Source organism: Esox lucius, chromosome 10, assembly GCF_011004845.1.
Source record: "Esox lucius isolate fEsoLuc1 chromosome 10, fEsoLuc1.pri, whole genome shotgun sequence".
Classification (NCBI taxonomy): domain Eukaryota; kingdom Metazoa; phylum Chordata; class Actinopteri; order Esociformes; family Esocidae; genus Esox; species Esox lucius.
In genome coordinates, this window is record NC_047578.1 from 5,724,959 (window position 1) to 5,748,921 (window position 23,963).

The window sequence follows — 23,963 nt, forward strand, 5'->3', positions numbered from 1 at the left end:
AATAGAGGGCAGTTTGGGACGTGTAACAGCTCACTGAAATAGCGAGATGGGTTTAGCTTGAATGTATCAAAGGACTGTCTTCTTCTCTTCATTCCCCAGTATCAGTTGGCTATATGCATCAGTTGAATGTGTGATGCACTGTCGATTAAAGAGAGGGGAAAACACTCTTTGATACGTCATGGCCATTGGATTTCATTGAAACTCCAACTGTGTTATTCGGAGATGTACGTTGAAACAGGAGAAGGCCCCTTTGTCTCCGGTTTGAGGTCATCTTAATATAGAATGCCATTCAATGATAGGACATACAATGACAGAACAATGGTTATTTAAGACAAGAGTTGTTGCTGGCTGCTGGTTGGCCACTGTATCTGAGCACGGTCGTAGTGGTCAAACCTTGGATTGGAGACCAGATGGATGTGATGTAGGGCGGGGGGGGCAGTTGGGGGCCCTCCTCCCGCTGGTCAAAAATATAAAATCCCTGATGCCCCAGGGCAAAAACGGGGACATTGAAATGCACAAGGGGGTGGTTTTGGATGGTACTCACACCCTGTAAGGTTGCTAAAGATCACATGACACCGCGCCTTGGTCACAGTTCCAGTTGGCCCTCATGTCATCACGGCCGTGTAATCACTCCCATGTCATCACGGCCGCGTGAACCATCCCCTGCCCCCGTCCTTGCAACAGGACGTGCAACAGGACGTGCAAGGGACTATGGGCGCTAAATCAGTCAATTAATGATGTATGTTGGTCGCTGGATGACAGCGTCGGCTATATTACTGAAGTGTGAATGTGAAAAGTTGCGACAGGCTCTGACACAAACATGAGCAAGAGGTTGCCTCGTGCACATGCTGTAAGCCTCGGACATTGTTGCGTACGCCCTCTTTCTTTCCTCGAGGTACGGCATGGCCACTGTGTAGTGCTGTAATGGAAATTTCCATTTGATGCCCGTAATATTCCACAGAAGCTAGCAGTACTTGGGCTATGCGGCACAGGTTCCACAACTGAAGCGATTGCATTTTACATCTCATGAGACTGGTTAGGGTTAGAGTCAGTTACCCTAAACCTAACCGGTAGAGTTATTACTATATTGGATCCTATGAGGTGTTAGGTAAGGAAGGCTGCACTGGCAGAAACCGAAATGGGACATATCATATATTTTAACTGAATTTTGCTTGCGTTTCAGCTCTTTTTTTGGGGAAAATTCTGTGTACTTCCACTAACCGGGTGAAAAATCAGCACATTTGAAATTGAGGATTTTTTCTGTTTTTGATGTGTAGTAATATGCTCACCCCCCCCTCTCCCTCCTGCTGTTTTTCTCCCCGGTGTATTTTGTTCATCAGTTGTTAGGTTAGCATTAGATGTGTGTTGGAGTGGCGGGCGATATCCTCCTCCAGAACAGATGCCTCAGGTGTTAAGTATGGACAGATCCCAAATGGGACCCTAGTCGGTCTGTAGCTCACCTGTCTGGATCAAGTGCCATATGTTTATTCAGCTCACCGCACAGATGTGGACAACTTTGCATTTATATACATTTAGACACCTATAGCATTTAGGGTTTCTGAAGGTTGTCATTTCCACTTTGATAGCAACAATTCACCTTTCTTGTTGCTGTATGATTATTTCCTTGCACTGCATTCAGCCCCTGAAGGCTTCTTATCCGGCCCCTCATCCAGTTTTTTGGATCCAAACACATTGTCATTTATTATTCATGAGGCTGCTATACATTTCAGAGTGAAATATGACCCCGAATGTAGTGCACTCTGTAGAAAATAGGGTGCCATTTGGGCCAGCGTCTCCGTGCCTGGAGCAGCGTGGCTGTGGGGCAACGGACCCACTCCCTGACCCCACAGCGTGACTTCACATCGGAAAACCCCATTCAAGAGGCCCCAGATTGCATGATACCATAGACTGTGACAGAGGAGGAATGAGGGAGGAGAGAGAACGGGCTGCCAAATCGCAGCGATGGCACCCTAAGAGGAGCGCTTAAAAGGGGCAATTCGCAGTTTTGACAATAACAAAAGAGGCGTTGACGCTTCATTTTCGATAAACCAAAAAAAAAGCTAAAGGGATGGGGCAGTGTAAACACAGCATCTCAAAAAAAGCTACGAACGCTACGACTGAACGTCCAAGTCACACAAGTTATATCGTTTTAAGTGTTTAAGTGTTTTTTGAGAAAGGCTGAGGAACACCATTTGTTTGCGTTTACCGTCACATTCATGGTGCCAGTAACCCGGGGACATCTCGCCTAATTCGCCCTGTTCCCTTCTTTGGGCACCACCTCAGACCCTGAGGGACACACCAGGCCCTCGTGGGCAGCGTGCTCTGTTGCCACAGGCGACCAGATGTGGCTGTGTTTTCACAGACTGAGCGGAGGAGCATTTTCTCTAATTACCGGCTGAGAGCAAATTAACTATTAACGACACCGCAGGAAAACAGATTTCCTCTGCGTTGTCCGCGTAATGCACATGCTAACGCGTCTCCCTTTAAAATTGTTGGTACACACTTGGGACTGCAGAGACGTTCCCGTGTGAGGCGGCCATGTTTTCGATTGTCGATTGCCGCCGGGAGACGATACGTTGAACGGAGCAGGCTGAAGTTGCTGCTAACACCCGTTCTGGCGGTCAGTTAAAAAAAAAAAATCCCCAAAAGAATGTTGAAGGTGCTTATCTTAAATCTGTAAAATCTGCACCCTGGAAACCCAAAACTACTTTGCTCATTTGCTATTCCCCTTTAAATATTGTTTTCTTGAATAATGCTTGAATAGCTACAGCTACATTGCTGGACAAGGAGAATAATAATAAACCCTGAGTTTATTCAATGTTGGTTCTATTTCTGGAAATAGATTTTTTTGCCCGGAATATAAAAAATTATAATCACTGAAATAGATTTTTTTGCCAGACTGCATAAGCGGAGCCGGCCAAGAAGAACGAATGTCTCCTACTGACTGAATGACTGCGGGGCTGCCTGTTGTTAAATACCGTAGTGGTTAGAGATGCTGTCATGTGGGTGACTGGTGTCTGATCTTCCACACGGACAAAACTAATTATGCATTGGGGTGTGTTCAGGATTTAGTCCGTTTAACACAATGCTTAATTGTTTCTCGCTAAATATTCAAACTTGGCGTGATGTTAATGCATGACAAAAAAATCCAATGTCGAGACTTTATGTTGAGGTTGTATGTCCCAATCGGTCCCTACAGTAATCTCTTTCTAATTTTACGCGTTGAATGTTGTGCATCAACCCTGTTAAACCTGTTGCTGTTTTGGATGTTAGCTAATGTAGAGAGCTAGTTTTGAGGACACATTTTTTTAACAATGCAGAACACTTCGCTAACATGTGGCGTAGTGGTCAAAGACACAGCCTCTCACATAGGAGACAACGGTTTGAATCCAGCAAGGGGGGGCACAGACATTCCTCCCTTCTAATGGTGGGCTAGCTGAACTAGGCTTGCCCGGTTCATTTTCTTGTTTTTTACAATAGTACTCTTAGACTTTCAGGTTGACATTTCTGTATTACACGTTTTTTATAATATTTTCAGTTACTGGATTTTTGATTTCCATGAGTTGTTATCATCAAGATTGAAACAAAAAAGACTTTACAAGTTTCACTTTGTGTGTAATGAATCTAGAATATGTGAAGGTGGCACTTTTTGATTTGAATTATAGTAAAAAATTAACTTTTCCACGTTATTCAATTTTTTGTAGATGCACCTGTAATTGAAAAAACTGTCACCATAAATACATAAATACATTAAACCCTGTTAGATGCATTTTAAAATAAATAAATATGATATTGCCCCTACATGTTTTGTTCTCATCTCAATGGTCAGGCAGAGTATCCATCTCTGTTAAAACTAAGAAAAATAGGGTTTTGTCCCCGATTTTCAACAAACCCTGAGCTTCGTAAACTGCGTTCAGCGTCGGGTGTCTTTAAAGAGTTAAATTATTTAAACGCAGGTAAGCTGCTTCGCTCCATCTCCCTCTGCGGGCTGCAGGCTGCGGGGATCCGGGATGCAGACGTAGGGCCCTGAGGTCAGCAGCCATTTGGAGGTGTGTTGCCTTCTGTGAGAGGACAGGTCAGGGGGAATAAAGTGTGTGGGAGGTTCTAGCTTCATGATATAGTAGCGAGGGGATGGAAATGTGTTGATCGCTGTTACCATGGTTACGGGGAATCACTGAACGTGAGGGGGGGGGGGGCTGGGGGGATTCAAGATTGAGAGAATAACTTTTGTCCTTGTGCTTGTTCAGATTTTTTTAAGTGAGCTGTTTTGTGAGGGGATATGCAGGATATTCTGCGGTTTCAATGTGCGGTTCTGGATCACAAAATACATGCAATTCAATGCATTTCATATACGGAAACATAGGCATTTAGGCATTATTTAAACGTGTATCCTAGCAACTTCACTGGCTACACCACACAGTGGTTCCTGGGATCTGTTTCTTTATACAGTATATTCATTTACATATTTGTAAAAAAAATATTTAAAAAATTGATTTTTAATTAGGCAAATGTTTCTAAATGAACAGCAGTACATGCTTTGAGGTGTTCTAATCAGATCAGTCCCCTCGAAACCAACAGCCACACACACACACACACACACACACACATGCACATTGCGGCACTATGATCAGTTTGCAGGCTCCATCTGCCTTTGGATTTACATAACGACTGATCCACAAGCAGCTCTCTGGCTCACATGCTGATTGTGACTCACTTCCCCGGGTGTTGCTGGAGATCCAGGCTCATCATTTCCCTGCTCAGTCTCCGTTAAGCTCACAGTACTCTCTGTAGCCGCGTTGTGTAATGGCCACAGCGGTGTAGGTGCCCGAAATGAGAAAAACTGCATAAGCAAATTGAATAAGAATTCTACGAGGATGAATGTACAGATGGTGTATGAGGAATCTAGGGCTGGACAGAGAGCACTGGAAGGGGGACAGAGAGGGCCAGATAGAGAGAGGGGGCAGGCATTGGAGAGAGAGAGATGAAGCTGTCTTTATTGGCCCGCTCTCACAATTAACTGATCGCCATGCTTTGTAATCGTTTCTTGGCAACTGTCTTGGGAAGCATTAAGCCGGACAGCTCCTGTCAATACCCTGCATTCAATTTCAGAACAACATTTGCTTGCCCTTAAAACACATATGGCACAAATAATCTTAGCCGTGGGCAGCCTCCAAGACTCCAAGAACAGGCTTTTCCTTCTGCCTGATCCACTGATTAATTGTTTCTCCTCCACCGAACGGCTGAGAATGGTAGTTCATTGTCTCCAAGTGTGCCTTCTATTCTGCTGTAAATGGCTCATTAAGTGCCAGGAAATGCCCTTGCAGAATCTGGCGCCCTCTCAGTCAGCAATTAGATATATCTGTGGAGGAGGTGCTGTTCATCTTCAGCCGCTTCGGGTGTGCAGAGAGAAATTACATTCCCCGTTCATTTTCTCCTTGTAATTTGGACGGGGGAAAGGTGGATGGGAACACTGTTTTTTAATTATACATTGTTTATTACTGTAAAGGGTCGTCATTATACACGACTGGAACTGTACGGTAAATCTACTGAGGGCCACCATGTAAAAGTATTAAAATGCTCTAAGTGGCTCTGAATAAGAGTGTCTGCTAACCGACTTACACTGTTATGCCTGTAGGATCAATACCCAATGGTACGCTGTTCCCTGTGTAGCGCACCACTATATAGGGAACAAGGCTCTGGTCAGAAATAGCCATCATGTATGGGATAGATTGCTATTTGTACTTGTGTCCCGGCTTTGATGTGGCAGTGCTGAATAGTGACAGCAACCGAATGGAGAAACCCACAGCAGAATCAGCCACAAGGCATTCTGGGTAACCGGCGAGTGTGTCAAGGAAGTGATATGTATATATGAAGGTATTCCTTTACTAGTGTTGTTCCTGCGTAGTGTAGGGTGTGTAGGGTGAAATGGATATGGAATAGGGTGAAATGTATAGGGTGAAATGGGTATCGAATTGGGTGGAATGTATAGGGTGAAATGGGTATGGAATTGGGTGGAATGTATAGGGTGAAATGGGTATGGAATAGGGTGACATGTATAGGGTGAAATGGGTATGGAATTGGGTGGAATGTATAGGGTGAAATGGGTATGGAATAGGGTGACATGTATAGGGTGAAATGGGTATGGAATTGGGTGCCACTGTACTTTTATCCTAACCAGGATACTATAGACTGAGTAATGACAGCAACAGATGATGAGAATGGAAACACACAATAGAATTGGTTACTGCTACTCTTCTCTTTTTGGAAGGAATCCACACTTTACAGATCATCTTTGAGTGTGTGTGTCTCTGCTATACTAACTGCTATAATAAAACATGCACCGCTGCTGTGTTCTGAAATATTCTGGTGGTTTTACGTCCAATCCTTTGTGGTTCCATATCCCCGAATTTCACGATTCCAAAGTTTAGGTGTAAATGCCTGGCTGCTGTGGCGGGGAGCCGAGCGGGCAGCAGGGTTAGATTCAATTTTGGCTGCAGGAGGTGAACTTAAGTACTTCCTTCACAGAGTGGCTGTCATCAGAACAAGCCCACGAGTCTGTGAGCTGTGGATTTTACTGTTGGCCGTCTATCTCACCAGCTTACGAGCACGGCGGACGCCGTTCTTTCCCTCCACATCCGTTAGTTAGCCAAAAAGAGAGAAGGTGGACCGGGAGCCGTGATTGGCTGTGGGGCTGTGGCAGGGTGGGGTCCAGGGAGAGGCCAGATAGTGGGCCGGGGATAGTGTCCATGAGTCAGAACTGGACAACCAAGGGGAGAAAAGAAAAGCAACGGGTGTATTTGGCTGTGCCCTATACTGTCACACACACACACATGCCACTTCTCTTAGGCTGAAAGTGGCATAGTAAGAATGTTAACTCTGGTTACAGTTTCTTAAAGGCGAACTTCTGTTCCCTGTGAATTTGGCATCGTCTACAGACCCACTGTGTGTCTGTTGTGTATCCATCTCGCTCTCCCGGCAAGAAGTTCCGAATTTACAGGAAATGCCATAATGAGCTCATTAGCAACGTTTTGCAAAAATGCTGCTAAATAGGACACCGCCAACGCTAGCGTTGTAGCTACACCCTCCGTATAAATAAAAAAGGGAATTTTCTAGGCATTTTTCTCTCTTGATAACAACAAAAAGGAATGCCTCCTGTGTTTCGTCGACATTCCCCCTTGACATTCTCTGCTCTGAAAGCTGGATTCAAACAGAAAAGAAGATGAATTAACAGTGAGAATTCATCACAAAGATATTGGCCCCCCCCTCGCCCAGAAAAACTGAATGCCGTACATTAATAGCAATGCATCAAGTTTAATATTACAAAGAATTCTAATCGTTGTACTTGTATTGATGTTTTTCGATGAGTGCTTTAGAAGTACAACTTGTAAAGTCTGTAGGACTTTTCCCTCCTAAATTCTAATTTTCACTGTCTCTTATAGGGTTATCCCTTTGAAAATCCTTATTTAGGTCACACTCTGACTCCTCACCACTTTGAAGACCTAGCCTGAGTATGAATCATTTACTACTGGGATTTTTTTTTGCTTTGAAACAAGGAAATCCGATGATAAATAGAATGTTTAATTAATTCCCATCCAAAATGTATTTCCTTTAATGAATCAATCTCTGATGCATTCAGATCCCATCAGGAGTTGTCTTCTCAATCATGGCAAGAATATTTCTACTGCAGTGCCTCAAAGACAGTAGTCGAATCAGGAAACATTTATTTGAATTTTTCATAACTGAGTAGGCCTAGATCATGATTTATTTTACATATGTCTGAGTCAGCAATTTTTTTTCACTAATGCTCTGTGGTCTTGTGCTAAGAGTGTAACCCTGAGATTGCCTTTGTTGATCTAACACCGTCTTTCCGGATCAGCCCAGAGGAGGATGGCGCAATTGGCCCGTACTGTCCGGGTGTAAGGGTTTGTAATCCAATAGGGTTGACATGTGTCATGCTCCAGCAACTCCTTGTTACAGCTTGGGCTGCTGTGAGCTCAATCAAGTTAGAAGAGCTGGAAAGTGTGTTCCCTCCTGCGCGTCAGGGTTACTGACCAGTTGAACGAGCACCGTGTTAAGACCCAGAACAACATCCGATGTGCTTCAGAGGACACATGCAGTATCTTGACAGTGTGCTTGAATTGTAGCAATGAGGCTGGGTCATAGTCACTAAATGGTGATCTGCAAATGTATTCGTTCTCCACAATAGGTGATCCGGTCACCGTAGGTGATCCCAAAAGACCCTCCACTCTATGCATTGCACTCCTTTGACAAAGGCTCAAAGGGCCCACCAGAATGTGAAACGTTTAAAATATCCTACTGAGCTTTTCGATGATGCAACACGCCAGTAGCAAGGGAAGACGTGGAGTAGTCACAGCTAATTGTCTTCTTCTGCCATGATACACCATGACACTGTGACACACAGCCAGAGAGGGACAGGGAAAGAGGGGGATAGAGTCAGAGAGGAAGGGGAGAGACCGAAAGACTGAGACAGAGAGGAGAGAGACAGCCAGAGACAGAGAGGAGAGAGACAGCCAGAGACAGAGAGGAGAGAGAGACAGCCAGAGACAGAGAGGAGAGAGAGACAGACTGAGACAGAGAGGAGAGAGAGACAGACTGAGACCGAGAGGAGAAAGAGACAGACTGAGACCGAGAGGAGAGAGACAGCCAGAGACAGAGAGGAGAGAGACAGCCAGAGACAGAGAGGAGAGAGAGACAGACTGAGACAGAGAGGAGAGAGAAACAGACTGAGACAGAGAGGAGAGAGAGACAGACTGAGACAGAGAGGAGAGAGAGACAGACTGAGACAGAGAGGAGAGAGACAGCCAGAGACAGAGAGGAGAGAGAGACAGACTGAGACAGAGAGGAGAGAGAGACAGACTGAGACAGAGAGGAGAGAGAGACAGACTGAGACAGAGAAGAGAGAGAGACAGACTGAGACAGAGAGGAGAAAGAGACAGACTGAGACCGAGAGGAGAGAGACAGCCAGAGACAGAGAGGAGAGAGACAGCCAGAGACAGAGAGGAGAGAGAGACAGACTGAGACAGAGAGGAGAGAGAGACAGACTGAGACAGAAAGGAGAGAGACAGCCAGAGACAGAGAGGAGAGAGACACCCAGAGACAGAGAGGAGAGAGACAGCCAGAGACAGAGAGGAGAGAGACAGCCAGAGAAAGAGAGGAGAGAGAGACAGACTGAGACAGAGAGGAGAGAGAGACAGACTGAGACATAGAGGAGAGAGACAGCCAGAGACAGAGAGGAGAGAGACAGACTGAGACAGAGAGGAGAGAGACAGCCAGAGACAAAGAGGAGAGAGAGACAGACTGAGACAGAGAGGAGAGAGACAGACTGAGACAGAGAGGAGAGAGACAGCCAGAGACAGAGAGGAGAGAGAGGCTGAGACAGAGAGGAGGGGGAGATTTGTTTTCCCAACCCAGGCAGTGTAGATAAAACACCCTGAGTGAGCCTGAGAATTACCACTGTTTCCACAACACATTAGCAGTGTTTCTGTATATGTGTGTAGGGTGTGTGTGTGTGTGTGTGTGCTACATTACCAAGGAGCACAAATTGGACGATTTCAGGGTAATGATTAATTCCACACTGCTTGAGCAAAGCGGGGGCTCCGCTCTGTTCTGCAAACACTACAAGGCAGGGTCACGACCCCGTTTTGGATTCTCTCTAACTTTTGAGAACAGGTAATGTATGTTCAGAACTTGTGGTTAGATAAAAATAGATAATAATGTATCTATTTTAAACAGTACTTTCCATTACCAAGTGTATCACAAAGACGCTCTGAAAACAAAATAAAATGCGGGGATCTGCCTGTGGCAGGCCTTGCCTGCGTTGCGATGTCTCCCACTGCTGACAGGGTGTCCAAGCTTTTCAGGAAGGCAGTAGAAACGAAGGGGGGGGGTCCACGGCACCGGGAGGGAGAAGCATCAGTCCGATTGACAGGCCCAGAACTCTTTAGAGGCTCCTTCACCATCTTTGTCCTCTAAGTTGTCCGGATCATGAACCAGTGGAATTGTCTCACCCACCTGTCTGCTGCTTTAACGTCTGAACGCTGTGTTCATCGCCTGAAAGACCTCCACCATCAGCAGTTTCATCACCTGAAAGACCTCCACCATCAGCAGTTTCATCAACTGAAAGACCTCAGTAGACCTCAGTAGTTTCGTCACCTGAAAGACCTCCACCATCAGTGGTACAGTCAACATGTGACACGAGCTGTATTCTGTCAAACCCCTGAATCCCTGGACACAGCAGTCCATATTCTGGACAAAGAGACTTCACACAGCAGTCCATATTCTGGACACAGAGACCTCATACCGCAGTCCACATTCTGAACACAGACCTCACACCGCAATCCACATTCTGGACAGAGACCTCACACCGCAATCCACTTTCTGGACAGAGACCTCACACCGCAGTCCACGTTCTGGACAGAGACCTCACACCGCATTCCACATTCTGGACAGAGACTTCACACCGCAATCCACATTCTGGACAGAGACCTCACATCGCAATCCACATTCTGGACACAAACCAGAGATGTTCCTAAGTCATTTTTTGGAAGTTGAGTCTCAAGTCTTTAAGGGGCAAGTTCAAGTCAAGTCTCAAGTCTCTATTGCCATCTGATCTGTCCCTAACACTGTATTGTTAAATCTTATGAATAAAAGCATGTCCTGTAGCTACCATCCATACAGTACCAAAATCAGTTGTAGGATAACTATGGGGTCTACTGCAATGCAATCTGCAATCAGATCATATGGATACAAATATAAAGATACAATTTGCCTGTTCCCAGCATTAGCACAACACTTTGCGATGGTTAGCTTGTTACCTGTGACGATATATGCTAAATGTAACGTCTTTTTCACATTAGCGAGTGACTGACCTATCTGGGTGCGTTTTGAGGTGCCTGATGAAGATCGACGTTGTTGATCCGGCATCATTTATCTTGGTGCCACACACCTTGCTTGTAGCTGTTCGCTTACCGCCACTGTTTATGAAGTTATTGAAACCAAAACTAATGAAGAAAAGGCACAACTCCGGGAGGACCAGGTGTCGCCATCGTCAATGCATATTTTGGTATGTGGGGCGCGCGCACATAGGCATAGCGCATGCGTTACGTTGCACAGTATGGCAAAGGACAGGGGACATGCAGCTCATCATACGCTTCCCCAACATATATAAGCACCAATAGAAGAAGATAGAAATACATGAATGAATTCAGATTTAAAAAGCAATAATTGCATGAAAACAGGTTGTTGACAAGTCTCGAAGCTCGAGTCTTAAGTCTCGTGGGTCGAGTCGCAAGTCAATTTGAAGTCAGCTGTTTGTGCGACGTAAGTGTGACTGGAGTCCGAGTCTCAGACTCGAGTTCCCATCTCTGACACAAACACTGAGACACTGTGGGTCAAGACAACCAGATGTTTTACCTCACAAACACTTTTAAAAGGTATCTAAGAAAACCCCTTAAAACCACAAAATGTGTATAAATCTCCATTGGATTCCTCAGGTTTCCATGGCATTAGGAAGCATATCACCACCAGTTTTGTAATCCATGTTGTTGATTGATTGACTATCAGTTTATGGGAGCATTTTTGTTAGATACATTATGTAAAAACTACATACACGTTATTTTGATTTGAATGCAAGCAACTACGCTCTATGAAAAGCACTGTACAGCTTAATTTCATCCCATCTCGGCCTGTAAAAAATCCCCTTTCAAGATAAAAGCTAAAAAACATTAACGTGGCTGTCACTGGATGCAGCCTTGCTGGAAGACATAAATACTTTGTTACTATTAAGAAGAAATATATCAGGGTGTGTTTTGAGAGTGGTCAGACACGGAACAGAGGGTCCATTATGGCCTATTAAAATAAACTGCTTTTGGCCATTGAAGCCAGGGATCGATGAAAGCCAGTCAAAGTGTCTTGACACAGCTCACTAATATCTGTACCATAAAGCCCTATTCAGCTAAGAAACAGCAGAGGAAAAAGGGATGGAGCTCGGTTGTATCAGAAATGAGCAGTGCGTCTGTGTCCTTCCATATCCACCCACCCTCTGTTTCTCCCTGCCTTCCCTTCAGCCTCCATCTTACTGTACACACTGTGATTTTCTGACAGGATTTCCATGGTCCATGTAACCAGCAGAGTGCATGCATGTGTGGAGGAACTGTCTGGTCAGGGGTCGGTCATTGTCACACTGTCAGAATTTACTAGGGCGATGCAACACCACTCAAACAACAGGTCTACTTGCTGTATGTAACTGATCAGGATACAGAGCCGGTAGGACATTTTATCCTTCATTTTCTCCGGTTTCCTTCCTCGTGTGTGTTTTTGTTTTCTTTCCACTCTGAACTCTGCCCTGTTTCCCCTTATTGGAAATCAAAAAGCGGAAGCTTTGAGGTAGAACCAGCTTGAGGCAGAATATGCTGTTCTGCTGTTCATAGTCTCCTGTTTTCTATGTCTTTTGGTTTTTCTGTTTGTTGATTAACGATGACACAATCAGAGCTAATGTATTATATAGTGTGTCACAATGTACAAATAGGAGGAGGCTGACAATACCACAGTGTGTGATGATAATAAACAATATTTTATGAGACAACTGTGATGTGTGTGTTTGTCCGAGTGCATGTGTGTGTGTGTGTGGGCATGTATGCCTGTGTGTGGGTGTGTGAGTGAGCGCAGTGATGTCCCTAAACTGCTCGAAACCCGTGCACCTGTTTTTATTATTTGGTTTACATTCATTTTATTTCCCCTTTTTGTTTAAATACTACTAGTTTGTCTTACAGTACAGGAACAAAATGGAGGTGCAACTCTTTAATATTTCACTTTCCTCGTTCCCTCTCTCTTACTCTCAGTGTTTCTCCGTCACTCTGTGCTACTTCTTGAGCCGTTGCCAGTGGTTCCGTTTAAAGAGCTACTGCATGTGACTTGATTTCCAAACAGCCGTTATTTTCCTTTGCAGGAAGATAGAGGATGATTGGCAAACAGCGCGCCTCCTCCTAGCCAATCAAATAGCTCTCTGACAGTCGGTGTCCTCTTTGCACAGCTGTGCTTGATGCGAAGACTCAGACGGACAAACAGACACATGGTTGAATGGACCAGGCGTTTTTCAAACAGTGTCCCACAGCTCTGGGTGCCAGGAAGGTCCATAGACAATTTAGATGAAAAAAAATAGACGTACCTCCGGTACGCCCCAAACCCTGTTATTATGATTATTTCCCGCAGCAGGTGGGAAAGCTGGGACTGCTCAGATAGGAACATGTTAAAAGCTATTTCAAAAGGGGGAGAATAGCAGGAAATGTGCTTTAAAATGGCTAAATGTTCTCTCAGGTGTAGGATTAGTACTCGCAATGGTTGTGGAGCTTTGCACGCTGCATGCGACTTCCAGGGAATGTAATTGGGGGCTTGCGATTTAATATATATTTTATTATAATGGGGTTTTCTTCTAGGGTCGCGTAGTATTTGGGGGTCGTTGACATCGAAACGTTTGAAAAACGCTGGAATAGACTAAGACATCCACGTGTTATTCTCCTCTGCCGCCCTCGCTACTTGATTTTAAAACCCCCTCCGGGGAATCAAACAAGAAGTCAGATGATTGGCAGAGAATTGCACAGCTTCTCAAGGAATAAACTCCCAGTTTCTAATAAAGGTTGGGCAGATATGAGTGTTAGTATTTTGCGACTCGAAGCTGGGAGAGGCAATGTACTAATACAATCGATATATAATCAATATGCAATACATTTCTACTGCACTGTATGCACACACTGTTTGTAGAATAGAATCCAGCTGCATTTCCATGAGGTGGATATAACCATTTTATTTGTATTGACCGCCAGGCCAACATACTGTACTGTTTATGCTCATCCGAGAACAATAGTTTGTTACAAATGTACAATACGGCCATACATACAGATGCAGTGCTGTATGTGTTGCTTTGGCTGTCATCAGCGCCAAGGGAGTCCATGTTTTCACAGTCCAGGCGTTATGGAAAAAGGAGCAGTCTCTCTCTCCCACAGAAATACAATGGCTTGACAGCCAGTAAAATGGCTGCTCTAATAGGCACCAGAGTTTGTCTCAGTGGATTTGAGTGGATTTAAGTTCCTTGTACATTACAGTTTCCCCTCTACCCTCGAGTGCAGGCCCCCAGGGGGACTTGTCTGTGTGTTGATAAATTCCATGATACAAAATATTATTCTCAATCTTTCGTGTATGCCGTCATCAAGCATCCTTGCTTTAGGTTCTTGTGTGCTCTCTGGGCTGTGCGCTTCGTCTACTACAAATGACAATCCGTCCCATGGGAGATGATTCAAACTTCAAACTCAGCCAGGAGTTATTACAGCTGACTAGATCTGGAATAAATTAAACCCAAGCCAACTATCAACTGGGTTTAAAGCTAACTAGACTTGGAATCAATTAAACCCAAGCCAACTATCAAATGCATTTAAAGCTAAATAGCCCTGGAATCAATTAAACCCAAGCCAGCTACAAACTGGGTTTAAATAGAAACGTCCTAAGTCGGAGCATGGCGCAGCTCTGTTTAAAATTTTAATGAAAACCTTTTAGTGGCTGTGAGCAGGAGGTGCGTGTGGTGGTATAAAAGGCCTGGGACATAAAGACGGACTGGACAGGCTCATTTGGGGAACGTTGTTTCTAAGGTTGAACCTCACGCACATCGGATTCAGCCACGCACACACGCCCCCACACACGAAAACCTTGCACACTTACACACTGACATTCATGTGAGAAAGGTAGTACACCCCCTGGAAGTTTTTTTGGACACATTATATTTGAACTACATTCCAACCACATTCATTGGTAACCCAGTATAATAAAACACACCCCAAAACTTTTTTTTCTTTGAAACCATTGGCAATCTCTTTCTGCAAAATGTTAGTACACCCCTACCGTTACCCTCACACAAAATGGCTAAAATTAGGTGCAGCCATATGTAACAAATGCAGATGATCTTTGGATCTTGGGAGGGTCCAGCCCTTCATGAAGATTAGAAACTTGTTCTGGTTTGGTTTTCACCATATGGGGGTGTGGTTACACATCACACCAAGACAACTGATGCCCATTAGTGTTTCAAATCTTTGAAGTACACCATTTCACTGTCATGCGGATCTACAAATGGAGAAAATGACATCACTATTATCTGTCAATAGTGATGATCACAAATCAAAATATTTTAAAAAATCCCCATAAGTTTGCAGGGGTTGTACAAACTTTTTTACATGACTGTGCTCAAGTGCGCACACAAACCCCAGCACAAGGACTGCAGCTCATAGCCACCCAACATGAAACATTGTCACAAATGCACCAGCCACTAAGTAGAGGCATCTGTTTATATAATTGCCTTTGAAATCTGTGTAGCTGCTCTGACTGAGAGAAAGTAGCAGCGGTTTGTTTTCCGAGTGTGCATCCGAAACCGCCTGACATCCGACCCGATGGTTAAAATGATGAGAGGAACAATGCCTGTATATTTTCACAGGATGTTGAAGTGCAACCTGTAGGTCACCCTGGAAAAGAGCGTCTGCTAGTTATATATGTGAATATGTTGTGTTGGGTATTTCTGGAGTGTCTCCAGACTGCCACTTTTAAGAGATGAACTGTGGCAAGGCAGCAAAGAAATAATACTGACTATCACTGCTTATTTTGTAATTCGTGAAGTTTAGAGAGCTGATTGGGGTGCGCCAGAGGTTTGGATCCAGTGGGCATAGAGGTACCAGAGGGGGTTGAGCATGGGGGGGTTGGTTGAGCATGTCTTTTCACCTACTGGCTTCGGCAGCTTGACATAGCAAAGGGAGCAAATCAATGTGAGTGAATCACATCGAACAAGCGAACAACAAAAAGCAAAAAATAATAATACTTTCACAATCCTGTCAGGGGGTGCTGTGGCTTTAACAAGGGGCTACAGAATTAGACAACTTTATGAACTCTGATCGCTTTTAGTAGAATGTTTACAATACAATGTGCACACTGATGGAAAAAGACAAATAACGTGCAACAGATGCCGGATCTGTGGAATACAGGTGCTAAAAAACTGAGCAGATTAAGCACTGCTTACTATGTAAAGCATAGTGAAACAAACTCAGTTTCTGTAATCTGGCTATGAATCTCATAGCCTATTTTGAGCAAAGTCAGCTATACTGTACCACTCAATACATTGTGTAAGTTTGGCTTAAAAACCAACATTGATTGAGCCATTAATTGAAAGTAATTGAATAACCTGAGGTCCCGGAGGCAGTGTTTTCTGCTGTACAAAGTGGTTTTGCCACAGTAATTTCCGCAACACAATGAATGAATCTTTTTGGGGGATAAAGACTTAGTACATGTAATATAACCACGTTAAATTGACTGTGACTCTACTGTGACATTTGTGACAAGGAAAATAAAATAAAAAACCTTACAATAAATTGGTTGCATAAGTCTGCACACCCTCTTATAACTGGGGATGTGGCTGTTTTCAGAATTAACCAATCACATACAAACTCTTGTTAAATAGAAGTAATTACACACCTGCCATCATTTAAAGTGACTCTGATTAATCACAAATAAAGTTCAGCTGTTCTCTCAGAGCAAAAGCTATGGTCCGCAGAGAGCTTCCAAAGCATCAGAGGGATCTCATTGTTGAAAGATATCAGTCAGGAGAAGGGTACAAAAGAATTTCCAAAGCATTTAGATATACCATGGAACACAGGGAAGACAGTCAGCATCAAGTGGTGAAAATATGGCACAACAGAGACATTACCAAGAACTGGAAATCCCTCCAATATTGATGAAAAAACGAAAAAAACTGGTCAGGGAGGCTTCCAAGAGGCCTACAGCAACATTAAAGGAAAGGCAGGAATTTCTGGCAAGTACTGGCTGTGTGCTACATGTGACAACAATCTACCGTATTCTTTATATGAATGGGCTATGGGGTAGGGTGGCAAGACGGAAGCCTTTTCTTACAAAGAAAAACATCCAAGCCCGGCTAAAGTTGGCAAAAACAAACATGAAGTCCTCCAAAGGCATGTGGGAAAACTTTTTGGCCATCATTCCAAAAGGTATGTTTAGCGCAAAAACAACATTGCACATCACCCAACGAACACCATAGTGTTGGCAGCATCATGCTTTGGGGCTTTTTTTCTTCAGCTGGAACCAGGGCCTTAGTCAGGGTGGAGGGATTTATGAACAGTTCCAAATACCAGGCAATTTTGGCACAAAACCTTCAACCGTCCGTTAGAAAGCTGAAGATGAAGAAGAAGTTCACCTTTCAGCACAACAGCGACACTAAGCACACCTCCAAATCCACAAAAGCATGGCTTCACCAGAATAAGATGAACATTTTGGAATGGCCCAACCAGAGCTGTTAACCTTTTCTACCTATACCATACCTTCTCTGTTGACCTACATTGACATACTGTAAACTACCATCATACCTTCTCTGTTGACCTACAAAGACATACTGTAAACTACCATCATACCTTCTCTATTTACCTACAAAAAGACAAACTGTAAACTACCATCACACCTTCTCTGTTGACCTACAGAGACATACTGTAAACTACCATCATACCTTCTCTGTTGACCTACAGAGACATACTGTAAACTACCATCACACCTTCTCTGTTGACCTACGGAGACATACTGTAAACTACCATCATACCTTCTCTGTTGACCTACAGAGACATACTGTAAACTACCATCATACCTTCTCTGTTGACCTACAGAGACATACTGTAAACTACCATCATACCTTCTCTGTTGACCTACAAAGACATGAACTACCGGGCATACAGACCAAAGCTGGTTCACATTAGATACCAATAAGTTTGGCAAATCTGCGTTTAGCTTTTTTAAACCCCCACTTCTGAATTGATCTCCAAAATATTTGAAATGTATTGATGCTTCTGGGACAGTTAAGAGTGATGTTTGAGTTTCATATGATTTCAAAGTGTTTTCCATTTAAATGATTAGCTGATTTTGCAACAACTGTATGTAGTTTAAGGCAAAAAAGACGTTGGCAACTCATTATTAATTGCTGTGAAACGTTAGCTGTAAAAGTTACATCTGAAAACCTAGAATATATACTTTCTGTTGATGTAACTTACTCTCCTCTAGCTCAAATGTTTGGTGTCGAACAGAGGTTTTCATGACTTATGTCTTTCCTGGATTCCTTTACTCTTATCAAACAGTGCATTCGACAAACCCAATAAAATCCAATTACTTTAGATTAGTGTATTCAGAAGAGCATGACGGATGCAGTAAAAGACATAATGTCTCCTCCATAAACACACACACAGCGATATATAACAGAACGGGATGACATCTGTCTCGCAGGCGACATACAGCCTCTTAACAACAACCTCCCCTGTAGATTGATAGTAAACCATTTCCCAGGGTTCACAGACCCCAGACGATTTGATGTACAATTACAACCTTGTCACTATTTATATCTGTATTCTGGAATGTTTTGATGAAACCGATGCGAGCTTTAGTTACGTCCAGTCAAGGATTGTAGAGGGAGGCGATCGGGGGTCCGTGGTGAGATTTGATTGGTTGTGTTGCCTGATATTTATTGTTCGATAGGTTAGCTTTCCCAGGTCACGGCTTCCTGGCGTGGACTCAGTGCATTTTTAAACGGCCATGCTGACTTACCAGCAAGACACCGACGCCATGGTGTCGGAAAGTGCACACAAACACCACAGTTGACCTTTAGCAAGCAATAAACACAATTAAATATGAATAGGAATATAATTGAAAGTAACCAACACTCTCCCCTTTGGAAGATCAGAACCCGTAGCCAAACAAACAGATGACTTACCCGGGCTATAATAGTGTTGACATTTAGCTTTCTACCCCTGATAAATGACAGATTGCAAATATCATGGACGTTGTCAGACTTCACTGGTGAAATGTTAACTAAAGGTGTGTGAATGCGGTACAGATGTGGGATCTTAATTTGACCTGTTCTCATAACAGGAATATAATCCTGGAGCATCGGGACATTTGAATAAATGTTTTCTTTTCTGTCAGGGAATCTCACATTTTCAATGGAAATTGCCAGCATTGCACATTTTAAAAGATTTGTACACACTACATGTTTGTATTTTCTGGTGTGCAGAGCCTTTCATGCAACAACAAGTAAATCAAATTAAGATCCCTAAGCTGTATTTTCTGCATGCAGTTATATTGGCTATCACTAGAGCCATTCTTACTGATGTTGAGGTCAATCAGCGGACCCATGTCGGTGTGTTTTTATGGGAGAAGACAAATAGTAGAAGACGAATGTTATGAGGTGTTACTGGAGAATTATATCAAACTAACAGACAGACGGCTGCTTTGACATTTTTATTTTGATGAAACCAAACCTCCGGCCTCGACCTTCTGTACCTGCCCTCACTCCTTCACGCCCCCCTCCTTCCATTCTCCTTCTGGGAGGCTGAGGGAGAACACTGAAATCACGGGTGGCGAGGAGCAAAATATTTTTACTAACCCATTTATCTGCTGAACACAAACATTGATTTCTGGATTTGCGTTTTTTTCCCCCCTTAGGACGGCTGGTGGAACATATTGGACATATACTGAATACTGAACGATCCAATAGGTTCCTCTGTTCTTCAGGCTCGTATGTAAAGGCAGAGAACTTCTCTGGACATTATTAGTTCCCGATCCAGGCAACTTTAATTTGTCTGTTTGTCCTTTCTCTGGCTCCTTTCTCTGTGTCCCCACTGGGCTACTTGGCTGTGTGGTATCTTTGTTTTACGTATAAGGATAGTGTTTTCATTCCAAGCCTCACTCTTTTCCTCCTCGAAATCCTCCTGTGCCGTCCTCGCACCCTCCGGCTCAGAGTCGGTTCCATTTGATTTCAGTCAGTTTGGGACGTGAACTGAACTGGATGAACCTGGCACCGTGAGAGGAGAAAAGGGCCCACCGGACGGCGTTGCTTCCTACTTCACACAAGAGAGACGCGGCCGTTAAACCCTCTTGACCCCCTTATGGGGCGTCACAAATGGTGCCCTATCTCTTAAACAGGGCTCTTGTCAGAGGTAGTGTACCACCGCATTGGGACCTGGGGTGCCATTCGGGACACAGGCCGGCTGTTGTCGTGTTAATACATGCAACAAAGTGCCTCATTTGCCAACACCTCATTCTGCTGTGCTGGAGAGCAGACTGGGAAACAATGGCCCCATTGGGCACAGGTTCAACAGGCACCGAGTCCCCTTCATCAAACACTTGGCCTTCAGCGGAACGCCAGGGGTCATTTAGTAATGAGGGATGTTTTACGCTACTGAGGGCCGCCAGGGGGGAGGCACTCAGCTAATCTACTGTAGTCTTTCTTGACCCCCAGACACGGGCCGTTTTATATGAATTTCAAGCGAGGTACAAGGTACTGGACATTTCATTACCATTGAATTGCATTAAAAATATATAATTATGTATCACAGGGGGCTTTTTTTCCCCTTTTAAATATTTCCTATACATACTCAGTTGAGAGGTCCAGTGCGTCACGCCTTAATTTAGTCCCACTCTTTTCATGTTGCCTGATGTCTCACTCCCCCGACACCCTGGACCTCGGCCGTGTCTCCCTCCCAGCCATGGTGATGTCATTTTAAACATTTAAGGCCCTTTGAGCAAGCCTGTGGCCCTCGCAGGTCTCTGGAAATTGAGAGAGACGGAGAGAAACAGGCAGCGTGAGAGCGATAATTAGATTTCTTTTGAAATGTCTTTATTGGCACAGTCGTGCACCTTGTTTATGCTAGTACTACAAAAACAATGAAAACCATGTTGCAACAGACAAATACGTAACCAACAATAAATACATTAATTGCATTGTTAAACATGCAGCACCTTTCCCCCACTTCTATCCACACCAAATACACACCCATAACACCCCAACACATAACACTGGCTATATGACCCAGCTGGTACCATGGCCCTCTTCTCCGGGCCTGTTCCTCTACTCTTTGTTCCCCCATCAGTCTGGTGAATTGCACTCCTTTTCCATTTCGCAGCTCCTTGCCACATACAGAGAAAAACTCTGTATCATACTGTGGAACAAAAGTTCTAGTAATCCCAGATCCCTCCTGGTCCGGAGTCGTCCCACTGTGGATGCAATCCTTCGGGTGAACGTGTGGAGTGTCGGGTCCTGTTTGTGCCACATGAACCGCTAACTGCAAAGAGCGTGACTTGGACTTGAACGTGTTCAGAAAATCCAGTTCAGCAAATGGGTGAACAATCAACGTGGTCATTTTGACTGTGGGTAAAAAAAAGAAGAAAGCGGTGCTATTGGAACAAACCTCCTGAAACCTTCCTCATCCAGCAACACAACAGCTTTGTTCGTCCGAGTTGCTGAAACAATCCTGCCATGACCCACCTGCTCATTCACTGCTAGACATCCTCTATTGACGGGCCTCGGGGGGGCACACCTCAGACCGCGGTGTAAGGAGATGCCGGGCCACCTCACTCCTGAGTGAGACGTCCTCCTCCAAATACACTGCCATCTCCTCTGCTCAGAACTATCCAGTAAACTCACAGTTTTGGAGGCAAAGAGAGACAAAGAGAGCAAATATGTTTGACTCTTCCCTATCCCAGACTCATCCTTATCCTAGACTCATCCTTATCCCAGGCTCATCCTAATCCCAGGCTCATCCTTATCCCAGGCTCATCCTTATCCCAGGATCATCCTTCTCCTAGACTCATCCTTATCCCAGGCTCATCCTTGTACCAGACTCATCCTTATCCCAGACTCATCCTTATCCCAGACTCATCCTTATCCAAGACTCATCCTTATCCTAAACTCATCCTTATTCCAGACTCATCCTTATCCAAGACTCATCCTTATCCTAAACTCATCCTTATCCCAGACTAATCCTTATCCTAGACTCATCCTTATCCCAGACTCATCCTTATCCAAGACTCATCCTTATCCTAAACTCATCCTTATCCCAGACTAATCCTTATCCTAGACTCATCCTTATCCCAGACTCATCCTTATCCTACACCGAACACACAAATGTTTGTCATAAATTTGTCAAACAGGACTGTCAGTTATCTCTGCTCTCGATGGGTGACAGCCTTGGCCAGAGTAAAGAGGCTTCCTGAAACAAACCACTGTTGAAAGATAACAGACAATGAAAAGGACAGAGTGTCAGTCCCCAACCGCTGCAGTTCACCATGGATTCATGACCTGGCAGACAGACAGATGACCTGGCATCTTCACTTCATAGTTGAAGTGTACCTATGATGAAAATTACAGGCCTCTCTTAACAGACAGATTACCTGGCAGTCAACCCCATATAAAAACAGACAGACAGACAGATTACCTGGCAGTCAACCCCATATAAAAACAGACAGACAGATTACCTGGCAGTCAACCCCATATAAAAACAGACAGACAGACAGATTACCTGGCAGTCAGCACCATATAAAAACAGACAGACAGACAGACAGATGACCTGGCAGTTAGCACCATATAAAAACAAACAGACAGATAGATGACCTGGCAGTCAGCACCATATAAAAACAGACAGACAGACAGATGACCTGGCAGTCAGCACCATATAAAAACAGACAGACAGACAGATGACCTGGCAGTCAGCACCATATAAAAACAGACAGACAGACAGATGACCTGGCAGTCAGCACCATATATTCTACAGTTGTGGCGGTTTCATGGCAACCGTTTGAAGAACAATTGAAATCCCATCCCCTACTGTACTTTTGACTAGCTTTTAGGTTAATACGTGTTCTTCAGTTCTGTTGACTCAACTCTGACCCCAGATCTATCCTTGTAGTGGTTCCTTCACATAGGCTATGTTCTAATGGGTTGCAACCGGTTGAATGTTCGGTAAACCCATCCGGTCCTTGCATCCATCAGTGGCAATGAAGAAACGGCAACGGGGAGATTAGCAGGTCGGTCTCATAGATGGGTAGTGTTTTTTACAGAATCGAGTGACTTGGGGCCCAACGAACCCCAATGAAACGGCCATTGCAGACTGCTTCCTCTCCAGAGACAGCGTGTAGACTCCAGGTGGGCTGGGCGGAGGCTGATGATTGAAAGGCATACTATAAATGGAGGGTAATGACATGTCCCACATTGAAAGACCTTGGGAGCCTTGTGTCTCCCAGATGAGCCGCTGATACCCAGAATGCCTTGGGGCTGTTGCCTCTCTGGTCACGTCTGGGGCCGTCTAACACACTGTAACACACTGTAACCACAGCCAGACGCAGAGGCCCATAAAGGAAATACAGCAGGTGTCTGCTGCTCAGCTTCAGAGAGACAGGCAGGGAAGGCTGACAGACAGACAGACAGTCAGACGGACAGGCAGATAGGCAGACAGACTGACAGACGGATACCGTAGACTGACAGAAAGACCAACAGACAGACAGACAGACAGATACTGTAGACTGACAAACAGACCAACAGACAGATAAATACTGTAGATACTATAGACTGACTGTAGACTGTAGACTGACAGAAAGACCGACAGACAGACAGGAAGATAGATACTTTTGACTGACAGACCAACAGACAGACAGATATTGTAGCCAGACAGACACACAGACATATACTGTAGATTAACAGACCAACAGAGAGACAAACAGGCAGAAAAGGCAGACAGATGGAGAAGACAATTTACTGTAGACCAGAAAATTCTGTAGACTGACAGATATTCCAGCAGCCAGACAAACAGATGGACAGGCATAGACATACGGAGAAAACAAATACTGTAGACTGACAGACAGACAGATACTGTAAACAGACAGACAGATACTGATAGACAGACAGATACTGACAACTGACAGACAGACAGATACTGACAGACAGACAGATACTGTTGACTGACAGACAGACAGATACTGACAGACAGACAGATACTGTAGACTGACAGACAGACAGATACTGACAGACAGACATATACTGTAGACTGACAGACAGACCAACATACCAACAGACAAACAAAGAGACA

General features: G+C 44.3%; 1 protein-coding gene across 1 annotated transcript in view; it reads left to right on the forward strand.

Moving 5' to 3' along the window:
- The window catches only part of gabbr2 (gamma-aminobutyric acid (GABA) B receptor, 2), a 196,015-nt gene that overhangs the window by 53,253 nt on the left and 118,799 nt on the right, over nucleotides 1–23,963 (forward strand). The gene's annotated exons all lie outside the window — the stretch shown is intronic.